General features: G+C 48.5%; 1 protein-coding gene across 1 annotated transcript in view; it reads right to left on the bottom strand.

Moving 5' to 3' along the window:
• Nucleotides 1-12,494, bottom strand: part of LOC146631390 (NLR family CARD domain-containing protein 3-like) — a 56,695-nt gene that overhangs the window by 22,495 nt on the left and 21,706 nt on the right. The gene's annotated exons all lie outside the window — the stretch shown is intronic.

Below are 12,494 nucleotides of genomic sequence, written 5' to 3'. Positions count from 1 at the left end.
AAACAAAGATTTGGCAGAGGTAGAACAGAAGCTGGGGTTGCAACATAGATTTGGCACGGTATATCACCCCCAGTCGCAGGGAAAGGTAGAAAGAATGAATCTAAACCTGAAGAATAAAATTGCTAAGATTTCTGCTCACACGGGGCTAAATTGGGTAGCGGCCCTGCCAATTGCATTGATGATAATAAGATGTTGTGTTAATCAATCCACAGGTTTCACACCATATGAGCTGTTGACAGGACGACAGTTTCCAGGTCCTTGGACAACAGTTCCGGCGGAAGAAAGTGTAAAAAGTAACAGAAAACATATTGAATGTTGGAAAGAATTAAAAGCTCTTGTGTCTAGTTTCACACAACAGGTTGGAGAAGGGGTGAAAGCGGAGGACAGGTCCATCCCCGATGCCAAGGCGGTGTGGCTGAAGGTCATTAAGCGAAAGTGGAAAGACCCGAGGTGGACCGGACCCTTCGAAGTAACTGCCCGAACCACCAGTGCTGTCCGTCTGAAGGGGAAAGGGGAGACCTGGTTCCATTGGTCTCAGTGTGCAGTCGCGGACGAGAGCTTGCTGGAGCTAGCCTCCACCCAATCGACGCAGGGAGGAACATAGAGGCAGAATAATACTCGTTCCACCTGTGCCACGGTCCTCCTCAGTAGTCTAACCTGAGTGAGGCGAAGAAAGAAGAGGAGCGTCACGCGCCAAGGAGGAATCCATTCCAGGCTCTTAAATAGGCTAGGGCTCTAGTCTAAAGTATTTGATAGTTTAAAGGAATCGTAATAGTTTTGTATGTTACTCGCATATTTCTATACTCATAACTTTATACTCTTCTTTTGGTAATTTTATCTTTTTAGTACAGAGTAAAAGTAAACGAGCCTGGGAACAGTCATCATGAAATTGTGGGAAAATTGGAGAATAATGGGGGTGTTGGGGTTAATAAGTGTTATAACGTGTTTCTTTGTTTTTTGGCAGACAGGTGAATTGCCCAGACACAGAGGTTTATCCGCTCCAGAGCCCGAACCGATCAAATCGTCGAAAAAAGTCAAGCGTACGGTTGGTTCAGGTGGGGATGATGGGTGTCTTAAAGCCAGTGGCGGAGTCGAGTTTGGGTATGTTAATGGATCCACAACAGCGTTTACATTCGATTTGTGTGAGGTAATTAAATGCTCGGGTGACGGGAATAGCTGGAGAACTTATAATGTGTGGGTTTGTTATCATCCAATGATGTGTTACCCTAAGTCGGTGTGGGGCCCATCATGGGATAGTGAGATCTACACCTATGTAACGGATCAGTGGTGTTCTTGGCAGGAGGTGGTCGCGTGGACAGGGGTAGGATGGCAGCCAACGGTGCCACCGGCCCTTGAGGGAATAGCTATTCAGAGAGATTATTCTGTTACAAATAACCCTATTACTCTTTCCCTAGGACCATGGAGTGAACTCCCTGAACCTGGGTTTGATGGAGGTGCGTTTTATTTAGTAGTAGGGGTAGATAAAGTAGGGACAGATCCATTCGGGTTAATTCGGGTGAATTTATTTAATCCCAGGTCTAAACCGCTGGGAAATGACTCAGCACTGAATCTCACGGTGCAAACGGATCCCGTAGGGACAGTTACTTACAAGGATCCAGAAGAAAAATGGTTTGTTGCCACTGATTATACTAGGTTAAAACCTCAGGAGTTGATAGAGCGTGCCACAGGTTTTGGAGATAGGAATCTTTGGTTAGATTGGGTGGCTCAAAATGCAAAGGAGCAGAAAGTGGTTGATTGTGTTGCTTGTGCTACCGCTCGACCACATTTGTTTACTGAACCTGCTCCTCTGTATCCAGAGGATGAGTGGGGATATAAGTGCATGTTGAGATTAACTAGAGAGGCGGTGGACACAGGTAACTGCACCACTTTGTCAGGTTTATATCCGCCAATTGATAAACGTACACAACCAGGTTCATTCACACCAAAACGAGATAATTATACATGTTTTGAGTTCTCTACAGACAGAGTGAGATTTAGGCTAGGAAGGATTGATCCAAGCTGGTGTCAGAGGACAATCACCGGTAGGACTACCAATGATGTAAGTGACCCAAGCACAATTATAGGCACCTGGGCGAGAGGTGGGCTATATTATTATTGTGGGGAGTATACCCTTTTGGTGCAGGTTCCCTTGGGGAGTGTGGGAACGTGTGCTCTGGTGCGCCTAGCTGCACCTTTGATGCTCATAGGCAGTAGGCTAGAGACAATTTCACAGCAAGGCGCAGATGTGTCTACAGCCAGGCGGAGGAGAGCTACAGGGGCTATCCACAAGTATGATCCAAGACGGGACTCGCCAACCTGGATAGACTCAATAGGAGTTCCCAGAGGAGTTCCAGATGAGTATAAGTTAGTTGATCAGATAGCGGCTGGGTTTGAGAGTGTGTTTTTGTGGGTGACTCCAAATAAAAACGTTGATCGCATTAATTATGTTCATTATAATGTGTTGAGACTCTCTAATCTCACTAGGGACGCGGTGGAAGGTCTTGCAGAACAATTAGGTCCGACGTCGTTAATGGGAATCCAAAATCGCATGGCGCTGGACATGTTATTGGCTGAGAAGGGAGGTGTGTGTGCGATGTTCGGAGATTTATGTTGCACCTTTATTCCCAACAATACAGCTCCGGACGGAACGGTCACGCGGGCGCTGGAGAATTTGAAAGCGTTATCTAGAACCATGCATGAGCAATCAGGCGTAAACTCGAGGCTGGGAGACTGGTTCACATCTGTTTTTGGGCAATATAAGGGATTGTTTATGTCTGCCATGTTTTCTCTTTTAGTTTTTCTAGGTTTATTGCTGTTCGGGTGTTGTCTCATTCCTCTGGTGAGGCAGGTGTTGGGTAATCTGGTGAGCAGGGCCATAGCTTCTGGTTCAGCTGGGTCAGCTGGTCCGGAACATATGATGCTGTTGCGAGAAGCCGCTTGGACGGAGGAGTGACACAATATCTCGAAATGTTGGCCTTTTTTTCTAAAGGCCAAAGAGGAGGAGTGTGAGCAGGAGATATTTTATTTTGTATTCACATAATTAGTTATCATTGATTAATCATTTACCATTGTGGAATCTGATGACAGTATAATCTTTGTTTTATATCTATGGTAATCTGAGTAAAGAGTAATGGATGCATATTATCATCATTGTAATCAAGTCTCAAATGGTATCCATAGCATTGTATTCACCGTCCAAAGAGGAGAGACCTTGTTCTAATTCATTTGCAGGCCTACATCAGAACATGCACATACAGAGTTATGTAAACACGCACGTTCGCACACACACTTATTTACACAGGGAGGTCATGTCGGGACATTCTCTAGTTGGACACACAGGCTCACAGAACTGCACAACATGACATGTCACACACACTTGTTTTCTCTAAAGTATCATCTGATGTTTGTATAAGGAGAACTTTGGACTATGGGGAGACTGTTATCATTTCCAGTAAAGATCCAACTGTGATGTCATAATGGCAATATAAGGAGTCGGGATGGTTCAGTTGACGAAGGATTGTATTGCAACTTGTCTTCCCACACTGACTGCGCAAAGTGTGTAATAAAGATCACTATTTTTGACACCTACACGGACTCGGCTGTTTTTCCTTCTTACCCAAACTGAACCAGACGTAACAGAATGGATGTTTGTATCTGTGTGTGCCTGTATGTCTGTGTCTATATGTCAGGTTGGGTGTCAGGCGCCACCTCTCTGGGGACATCTCAGGCCCTCCAAGGTTTGGAGGCCTATCTCCCCCTACCACCACTTCCCCTGCCAGTGGCGGACCCCCTCAGACATCGGTGCGTTGGTGGTTCTTTGTGTCCGGGGATGGGCGTCCAGGTACACACCGGCTCACTCCTTGGCGGCCGCTTATCGGGGCCTGGAGCCTGGGGCTCGCTCGGGCCACTTCGGAGGTGGGGTGCCCCCGGCCTCTCGGCCTGGGGCTTGGTCACTCAGGCGCAGCTGGCTGCCGGCGGAGCTCACGGGCGCGTCACTGCAACTCCCCCCGGCTTCTGCTCCGCGGCTGCTGAGTGAGCCCTCATCTGGGACTCTCCTCAGCTCTTTCCGGGACAGTGGCGCAGCTGCCCCTCTGTTGGTCTTCCTTGGTCTCTTGTGTTCTGGGGGCCTCTGGATGTCTGGAGTTTTGATCTCCTCCACACCTGCTTCACGCCCTGGAGGACGGGGCTGTGGCCCCCCCACACCCTCTAGCAGATTATTACATGAAGGAACCTTTTAAAAAAACAAAAAACAAGCGCGTCCATGCTCACAGGTGTACACACGGGTGATCACACCCACAAACTACACCCTTTTTGGCTCCTACCTCAAAGCACACTGTGTTCTGTTGATCTTATGTGCTGCACAATAATGTTTAACATTTAGTATTTACTGTCATATTCCCATATATCATTGTGATGTTGTTTATTCTATTACTCTTGTTCTCTTCTGCTTGCTTTCTTTTTTCTTTCTCAGCAGGTGATCCAGGTGATCGATATATGCATTTTTTTTTCTCTGCCCGTTCTGTTGGTTTTTGTCTTTTGCCCTTCTCCCCCGTCCCTCTTCTCAGCTGTTTCTCTTTCCCTCTTTCTTTCTCCCCTTCTTTCCCCCAGTCAGGTCTGTCCCGTATTCAGTAAGTGAAAATAAAATAAACAATAAAAGGTAAATCAAATGGACCATTACGGCAAGGCTGGGATGGTCGATTTGGTAAAGTAAATCCGTTGGGCATCTTTCTTCGCCTTTAGACAATAATTCTGATGGCAAAAGAGCCAAACGGGACAGGCAAAAAAAAAACAAAAAAAAAACATCTTATCCTGCTGACCATGTATGGAAGCTGGTTAAGTCTGGCCTGTACCTTTGCTGTGTTCGGCTGGGGACAGCCTTTGTTTAACCCGGGGGGAATATGTAACAGCCACTATGGTGTGGTGTCCCTTTAAGACACCCAAGTCGAGGGTTGATGGTGTCATCAGTTTGTGTTACTGCTCTCTCTCTCTCTGGGATTATGAGGACACGTGTCTGCACGCTCGTGCTTAACGAGGGACGGATTTATGTTTTCTTCTCCAGACCTTTTTTTGTTTTTGTTTGCAATGCTTGGGTTGTATGAACGCTGGGCGTTATGTTGTTGAGCCGCAGCCGTACAGCCGGGCTTTTATATGGTTGTTGAAGAAGGCGTATTAAAGAACCACCGTGGATTACCGATACCAGCGTGGGTGTGTGCTCTTCCGACTAGCCTGCTAGGTGTTTTGCCACCTCCTCTCAACCACGCAACACAACCCAATGTTACAGCCTGAAGCTAATATTTGCTAAATTTAGGGATACCGTGTCTCTTTAGGAGTTGGAGACCGGTGTTTTAGGAGCGGCACAAGATCTCATCAACAGGCAGTGTTGGTGAGTAACGTAATACATGAACCGGCGTTACGTATTTAAAATACAAAATATGACTAAATGTATCCATTACAGTTACTGTTCAATAGGTGATATTGAAAATACAGTTAGTTTGTTGAAATAAATGGATTACATGGCGGTATTTTCCTGTTTCATATGTTAGGCTATTGTCTCTCTATTTTTGGTTATTCCACGCCGGTGGAAACCCAAAAAAAAAACACGCAATAAGAGGCTCTAAAAATTATTATACAAAAATGATTTAATATGAAGGCAATAGCAGAGTGTTACAGGCATCGCCCTAAACAATGTAGCCTCATGGGCAGTGTAGTCAATGCTGCAGGGAGAATGGACTGCCATAACCGTTGTGTGTCTGTGAGCGAGGGTGTCAGGGTTCCTGGGTCGTTGACCCGGTGATTTCAGTTTGTTCATGTTCAGTTTAGTTCACCACATTAATGTTCTCTCTTCCTGTTTTTTCCCCGTGTCAGCTTGTCTCCCATGTCATTAGTCAGATTATGTTCAGCCCTGTACTCACCTGTTTCCAATCATTGTCATCATTCAACCTGTGTATTTAAGTTCCTCGGTTTCACCAGTTCTCTGTCGTGTCATTGATGTTCTGTTGTCGTTTCCGCCTGCGTTCAGCCAGCCAGCCATTCAGTCTTTCAGTCAGTCCTTCAGTCAGTCGTCCAGCCAGCCAGCCATTTTCTCCCTTTGTTCTGTTCATCCACTCCTCATAATAAATCTGCACCTACCTGCGAGTCCTGCATTTGGGTTCCTTCTTCCTCGCCTCCACACAACGCCTGACAGAATGACACGACCCGTGCCACGAAGACACGAGTGGAACCCAGCAGACTCGGACCTCTACGAGCGGCAGGAGGCAGCGCTTTCCCGTTGGGCAGAGGAGCTCAGGGGAAAACAGCGGCTCTTCGCGGAGAGAGAGCACGTCTTCGAGGGGACTCGCCTGGCTCTGGGCGGGCCTCGGAGACGCCGCGTTCCCCCACCTGCTGCCTCACCTGCACCGGAGCATTTGCCGCGGAGACTGGACGTTTCACGCCGCGCTTCGGCCGCTCCCTCTCTCGCCGCCCCGCTCCACGCTCACACATCACCTGCCTGCCACCTCGGCTCAACAGAGGCTCCCGTGCCAGAGGCTCGGACGTGCACCCCGCCCGCTTCCTCCTCCCAGGGAAAGCGGCGCACACGCCGCCATAAAATGGACTATTTCCAGCAATACCCGGTGGTGAGTTCCAGTGACTGTTTTCCACCCTCATTTGACCCTCCACTTAAACCCAATAATAAACCCATCTCTCATTCATGGGATGTTTCCCTCCTGGAGGATTCTGTGGACTGGGAAGATTTGTTCTGCTCTGCTCCCCCAAAGACTGTAAATAGTGGTGGCAGAAGGACCAGCATAATCCCTGAAAAACTTAGCAGATTCACTCACCCAGTCGTTATTTCCACTCCTATCAGTCAGCCTACACCCACTCCAGTGCCAGCTCCCAGGAGGAGGGCAGCTGCGACCCAGTCTACCTCCACACCCGCTCCTGTTTCTCGGGTGGGGGTGACTGGTGTCCAGCCACCTCCCGTGCCTGTCCCAGCGCCCAGGCTGTGGGCAGCCAGAACCCAGCCTGACCCCCCTAGAGGCGAGGCAGAGCTAACCGGTTCAGCTGCTACTTCACCACTTCATCCACCTCCTGACCCAGCCTTTCACGCCCTCGCACTATCCCTAGTTAGATTAGCTGAACTGTCCCCTGCCCAGGCACCAGCCTTACTAGCCCAAGCTGTAATTTTATCTCCGTCACTAGCTCAGTCTGTAGCTCAGCCATGAGCCACACCAACCTCGGCTCCGTCGTCAGCCTCGCCTACCTCTGTTCATCCCTTAGCATCTCCACTCCAGTCAGTTCCCTCACCTGCTGTTCAGCTTTCAATTCAGTCAGTTCCCTCATCTGCTGCTCAGCTTCCAGCCCCGTCAGTTCACTCACCTGTAGCTCAGTCCGCTCCTGTCCAGTCACCAGTAGCTCAGTCCGCTCCTGTCCAGTCACCTGTAGCTCAGTCTGCTCCTGTCCAGTCAGTCCAGTCTGCTCCTGTCCCCCAGTCGCCCGTCCTCCAGCCTGTCCAGTCTGCCGCCCAGTGCCCTGTAGTCCAGTCGCCTCCTGTTTCCCAGTCACCTGTCCACCATCCCGTTCAGTTCCCGGACCTGCAGCCACAGCACCCAGAGCCAGCTGTGAGCTCTCCTGCTCCTCAGCCAGGGGTTTCCGCACCCGCTGGCCCGGCCGCTCCTCAGCCAGGGGTTTCCGCGCCCGCTGGCCCTGCCTGTCTCCAGCCAGAGGCTTCTGCGCCTACTGGCCCTAACTGTCTCCAGCCAGAGGCTTCTGCGCCTATTGGCCCTGCCTGTCTCCAGCCAGAGGCTTCTGCGCCTACTGGCCCTGCCTGTCTCCAGCCAGAGGCTTCCGCGCCTACTGGCCCTGCCTGTCTCCAGCCAGAGGTTTCCGCGCCTACTGGCCCTGCCTGTCTCCAGCCAGAGGTTTCCGCGCCTACTGGCCCTAACTGTCTCCAGCCAGAGGCTTCTGCGCCTATTGGCCCTGCCTGTCTCCAGCCAGAGGCTTCTGCGCCTACTGGCCCTGCCTGTCTCCAGCCAGAGGCTTCCGCGCCTACTGGCCCTGCCTGTCTCCAGCCAGGGGTTTCCGCGCCCGCTGGCCCTGCCTGTCTCCAGCCAGAGGTTTCCGCGCCTACTGGCCCTAACTGTCTCCAGCCAGAGGCTTCTGCGCCTATTGGCCCTGCCTGTCTCCAGCCAGAGGCTTCTGCGCCTACTGGCCCTGCCTGTCTCCAGCCAGAGGCTTCCGCGCCTACTGGCCCTGCCTGTCTCCAGCCAGAGGCTTCCGCGCCGCCTGGTCCAGCCTCCGTGTCTTCGTCCACGCCTGGTCCGGCCTCCGTGTCTTTTTTTCTTTTGGCCGTCGAGTGCCGGCCTTTGAAGGGGGGGGGGGTCCTGTCAGGGTTCCTGGGTCGTTGACCCAGTGATTTCAGTTTGTTCATGTTCAGTTTAGTTCACCACATTAATGTTCTCTCTTCCTGTTTTTTCCCCGTGTCAGCTTGTCTCCCATGTCATTAGTCAGATTATGTTCAGCCCTGTACTCACCTGTTTCCAATCATTGTCATCATTCAACCTGTGTATTTAAGTTCCTCGGTTTCACCAGTTCTCTGTTGTGTCATTGATGTTCTGTTGTCGTTTCCGCCTGCGTTCAGCCAGCCGGCCATTCAGTCTTTGAGTCAGTCCTTCAGTCAGTCGTCCAGCCAGCCAGCCATTTTCTCCCTTTGTTCTGTTCATCCACTCCTCATAATAAATCTTCACCTACCTGCGAGTCCTGCGTTTGGGTTCCTTCTTCCTCGCCTCCACACAACGCCTGACAGAGGGAAGGAGAAAAAGAAAATGTACGAGCTGTCACGAAGCAGAAACGGGAGCTGGAAGCATGTAAATATAATAATAACCACTGCAGCCAAAAAGAGTGCCTGACGAGCCCAGCTGTAAGTAAACTGTTAAGACTCGACTGTACGACTCAACTCCTCCCCCTTTGTGAGTGTTGACGCTTCATCTCTTTGCTCTTTAAATGCTTTGCTTCTTTTATTGATTTTTATTGATTTTTATGCTGATTTTTTCCCTTTTTTCCATATGAGCTTACCTGCGATAGTTTCTGGACACTTATAGATCATTAGGATTAAAGTGTTCTTAACAGAAACAGCAACATTTTTATAGTTACCTTATCCTCAGCGCTCCGTGTGTCTGTGGCCTAGACACAGCTGAAGCCTGATTACAGCGTCTGGGCACCGAGCAGCCTCAATAGCCTGGAAAGGTGCTAACCGCTAGGCTAACTAGCAACAAGATGCCTTCCCTCTCCACAGATGACTACCACAGCCTCCTGCAGAAGATTGCAGTACTGGAGACAAAAATTCATCGCTTAGAAGTAAACGTAGAGGTAAATGGACTGTGTGGAAATGAAACAACCTTGCCTTTGATTCAAAACAATGGCGATGAGCAAGCTAATACACAGCTAAGGAGCACAGATAACATGACCAAGAAAGTAGACTTTGTGCACTATTATAAATCCTCAAGCGATAATCCCCCCTTGGACTGTCTTGGTGCAAAACCAAGACATAAATCATGTCTTCTGGAAGGGGGAGGACGTATCACAGGCAGGGCACAGCGAGCTGAAATCTCTGAAACCGACTGGCTTTCACTTCCTACGAGACAGAGAAGCTCTTCTACCCCTGTATACGAGAGGAAACAGGACTGGACAACCGTGAATAGGAAGGTTAACAACAAACCTCCAAAACAACTGAATGTGAAACTGCAGAACAGATTTGCTCCACTATCAAAGGACCCTGGATCTATATCGGACAACCATCCATCTAAAAGCAGCGAAGTAAAGTCCGAAAATCTTTTGAAAAGTAAAAGGCCACAGGAAAAGCTAAAAGCTAGGCCTGAAACTCTGATTGTGGGTGACTCTGCCGTAAAGGATGTACAAAGGATGTGCGGTAAGAACACTAAAGTCCTCTGCTTTCCTAACGATATGGTCAACAACCTGAAGGAGAGAATTCTTCAAATTGCAGATGAACATCTAACCGTGACAAACATTGTTCTGCATACAGGGTCAAACGATGTGTCCAAACAACAGTCGGAGGTTCTGAAACAGGACTTTACTGGATTATTAAATACTGTAAACTCTCTGAATGCAGCTGTATTCATCAGTGGACCTGTACCGCCGGTCAGAGGAGGAGACGAGAGATTCAGCAGGTTGTTTACACTGTGGTACGCTAGCTGCACAGTGGCTCAGAGGAAAGCACTCCAGGGAGTAATCAACGCTGCCCAAAGGACAATCGGCTGCCCTCTCCTCAAACTGAAAGACCTACACAGTTCCCGCTGCCTCAAAAGAGCCCATAACATCATAAAGGACACCTCACACCCTGGACACTCCATGTTCGAACTGCTGCCTTCAGGTAAACGGTATAGAACAACATACACAAGGACTAACAGACTCAAACACAGTTTCTACCCAATTGCAATATCATGTCTCAATGCTACTAAAAGTAGATGACTCTCATTGCCCCTGTTGTCATTTGTGCCCTTGATGTTGGAATGCTTTCAGACATGTTTTGTTGGATGCGCTAACAAATTGATTGAGTGATTGATTGTTTGAGTGATATATCAACTAGGTCGTATGTTGAGTGTCTGTATGGGGCCTTAGGCCTGGATTGCTTGGGTGTATCTACGGTATGAGAATACTGTATTTTATATGTATTTCTATCTTTTATATCCTATCATTATAGTTTTTAAGTATTTAATTATAGTTTTTAAGTATTTATCTTTTGTGATGTTGCACTGACCAGAGACATCTTTCAATTTCATTGTACCTGTGACAATGACAATAAAGAATATTCATTCATTCATAAATGGCTCATATCAGCATGTGCTGACCACTCAGTGCATTTTATCAACAACTTTAATATTTTTTGGGAACGCAGGCATCTGTTTAAAGCAAATGGATTTAATTTTAACAAGTCAGGGGTGAAACTGTTCACCTCCAACTTGTTTTATTCCATACGTCATCCATCTGTGCTTGGTGCCAAGGCTGAGATAAACGAGGAGTTATCTCATAAAGAGGAACAAACAGTAGTCCAAGAACAGACAAAGCCCAGCAGAAACCTTGAGGAGGAGCTCCATCTGCCCCCACCCGGGAAGAGCCTCAGAAAGGAGAGACATCTGAGGCAAGAAGAGGGGTCCCTATTTGCCTCCAACTCTCTCAACAACACCAACGACCAGGACCAGGACCAGGGACCATGATCTTCCCCAGTCCCCCAAACCCCTGACAGGCCATCACCCCCATCACCCTCCTCCCCCTCCCTTTCTCCCTCCTCCCCACACCTGAAATTCACTGAGGAGATGATGGAGCGGGTCAATGCTGGGCTCAGATCTACCCCAGATTGTCCCCCATAAACCCCCCACCAGAGCAGCCAAAGGTTCGCCATCGAGCCCCACCCTCAACAGAGCAATCGAAGTCACATTGCCCAGCCTCGCCCCCCTTAGTTCCTCCTTACCACCTTCATGCTCTGTCTCCGCAGTCTGATGTGTGATGTGTGGAGGGTCCGGGCTGCGAGGATTATGGCAGTGGTGACTTTTCCCAGGAGAAGCTGGGACCCTGTTTACTAGAAGGTTTTAAAATTTCTGTACTTTTAGGTGACAGGAGACATGTGGCCTGGTCAAAACACAGAGAGCTGCACTCTAAAAGATCCTTAAACATAGTAAACATACCTTGTGTGCCACAGACTGCTCCCAAACACAAGGGGACAAGTAATGCCTCTAAAACACTTAAGTTGGCTTTATTAAACGTTAGATCTTTAGCTGGGAAAACATTTTTAATTAATGATTTAATCACTGAGCACAGCCTTGATTTTATGTTTTTAACTGAAACTTGGTTGGACCAAAGTAACAGTGGAGCTGTTCTCATCGAGACGACCCCTCCTAACTACAGATTTATCAGTGAGGTCAGGGCGAGCAGGAGAGGAGGAGGGGTTGCTGTCTTATTTAATGAATCATTTCAATGTAAGCAGCTATCTCCTGGAAGTTTTCAGTCTTTTGAATATGTGGCTTTACAGCTGAAGGCCCCATCCAAAGTTGTGTTTCTTAATGTTTACGCCTCCCAAATACTGCACAGACTTTTTTAATGACCTCAGTGAACTGCTGTCTGTGATCTGTGTTGATTTCGACTGTGTAATTATTGTTGGGGATTTTAACATTCATGTGGACAACCCTCAGGACAAAGGGACTAAAGACCTGAGTAACACTCTGGGCAACTTTGGGCTGACTCAGCATGTAACAGAGGCCACACATAATAGAGGACACACTCTTGACCTACTGATCTCCAAAGGCCTGAGCATTTCAAAGGTTACTGTGTCTGATGTGGGCCTGTCTGATCATTACTGTGTTTTCTTTGAAAGTAAAATCTCAGCCCACACAAATATATCAACAGCAGTGATCACAAAACGGTGTATAATAGTGAGATCTTTAACCAGATCTTCCCATTAACACCTGACCTGTCCAGAGGTTCAGTCAATGAGCTCGTCAATA

Source organism: Diplotaxodon limnothrissa, linkage group LG5 (genome assembly GCF_057381915.1).
Source record: "Diplotaxodon limnothrissa isolate DT_005_m linkage group LG5, D_limnothrissa_male_GT1.1, whole genome shotgun sequence".
NCBI classification, from domain to species: Eukaryota; Metazoa; Chordata; class Actinopteri; order Cichliformes; family Cichlidae; genus Diplotaxodon; species Diplotaxodon limnothrissa.
The sequence above is the reverse complement of the archived record's forward strand: the minus strand, read 5'-3'. Positions and strand labels throughout refer to the sequence as shown.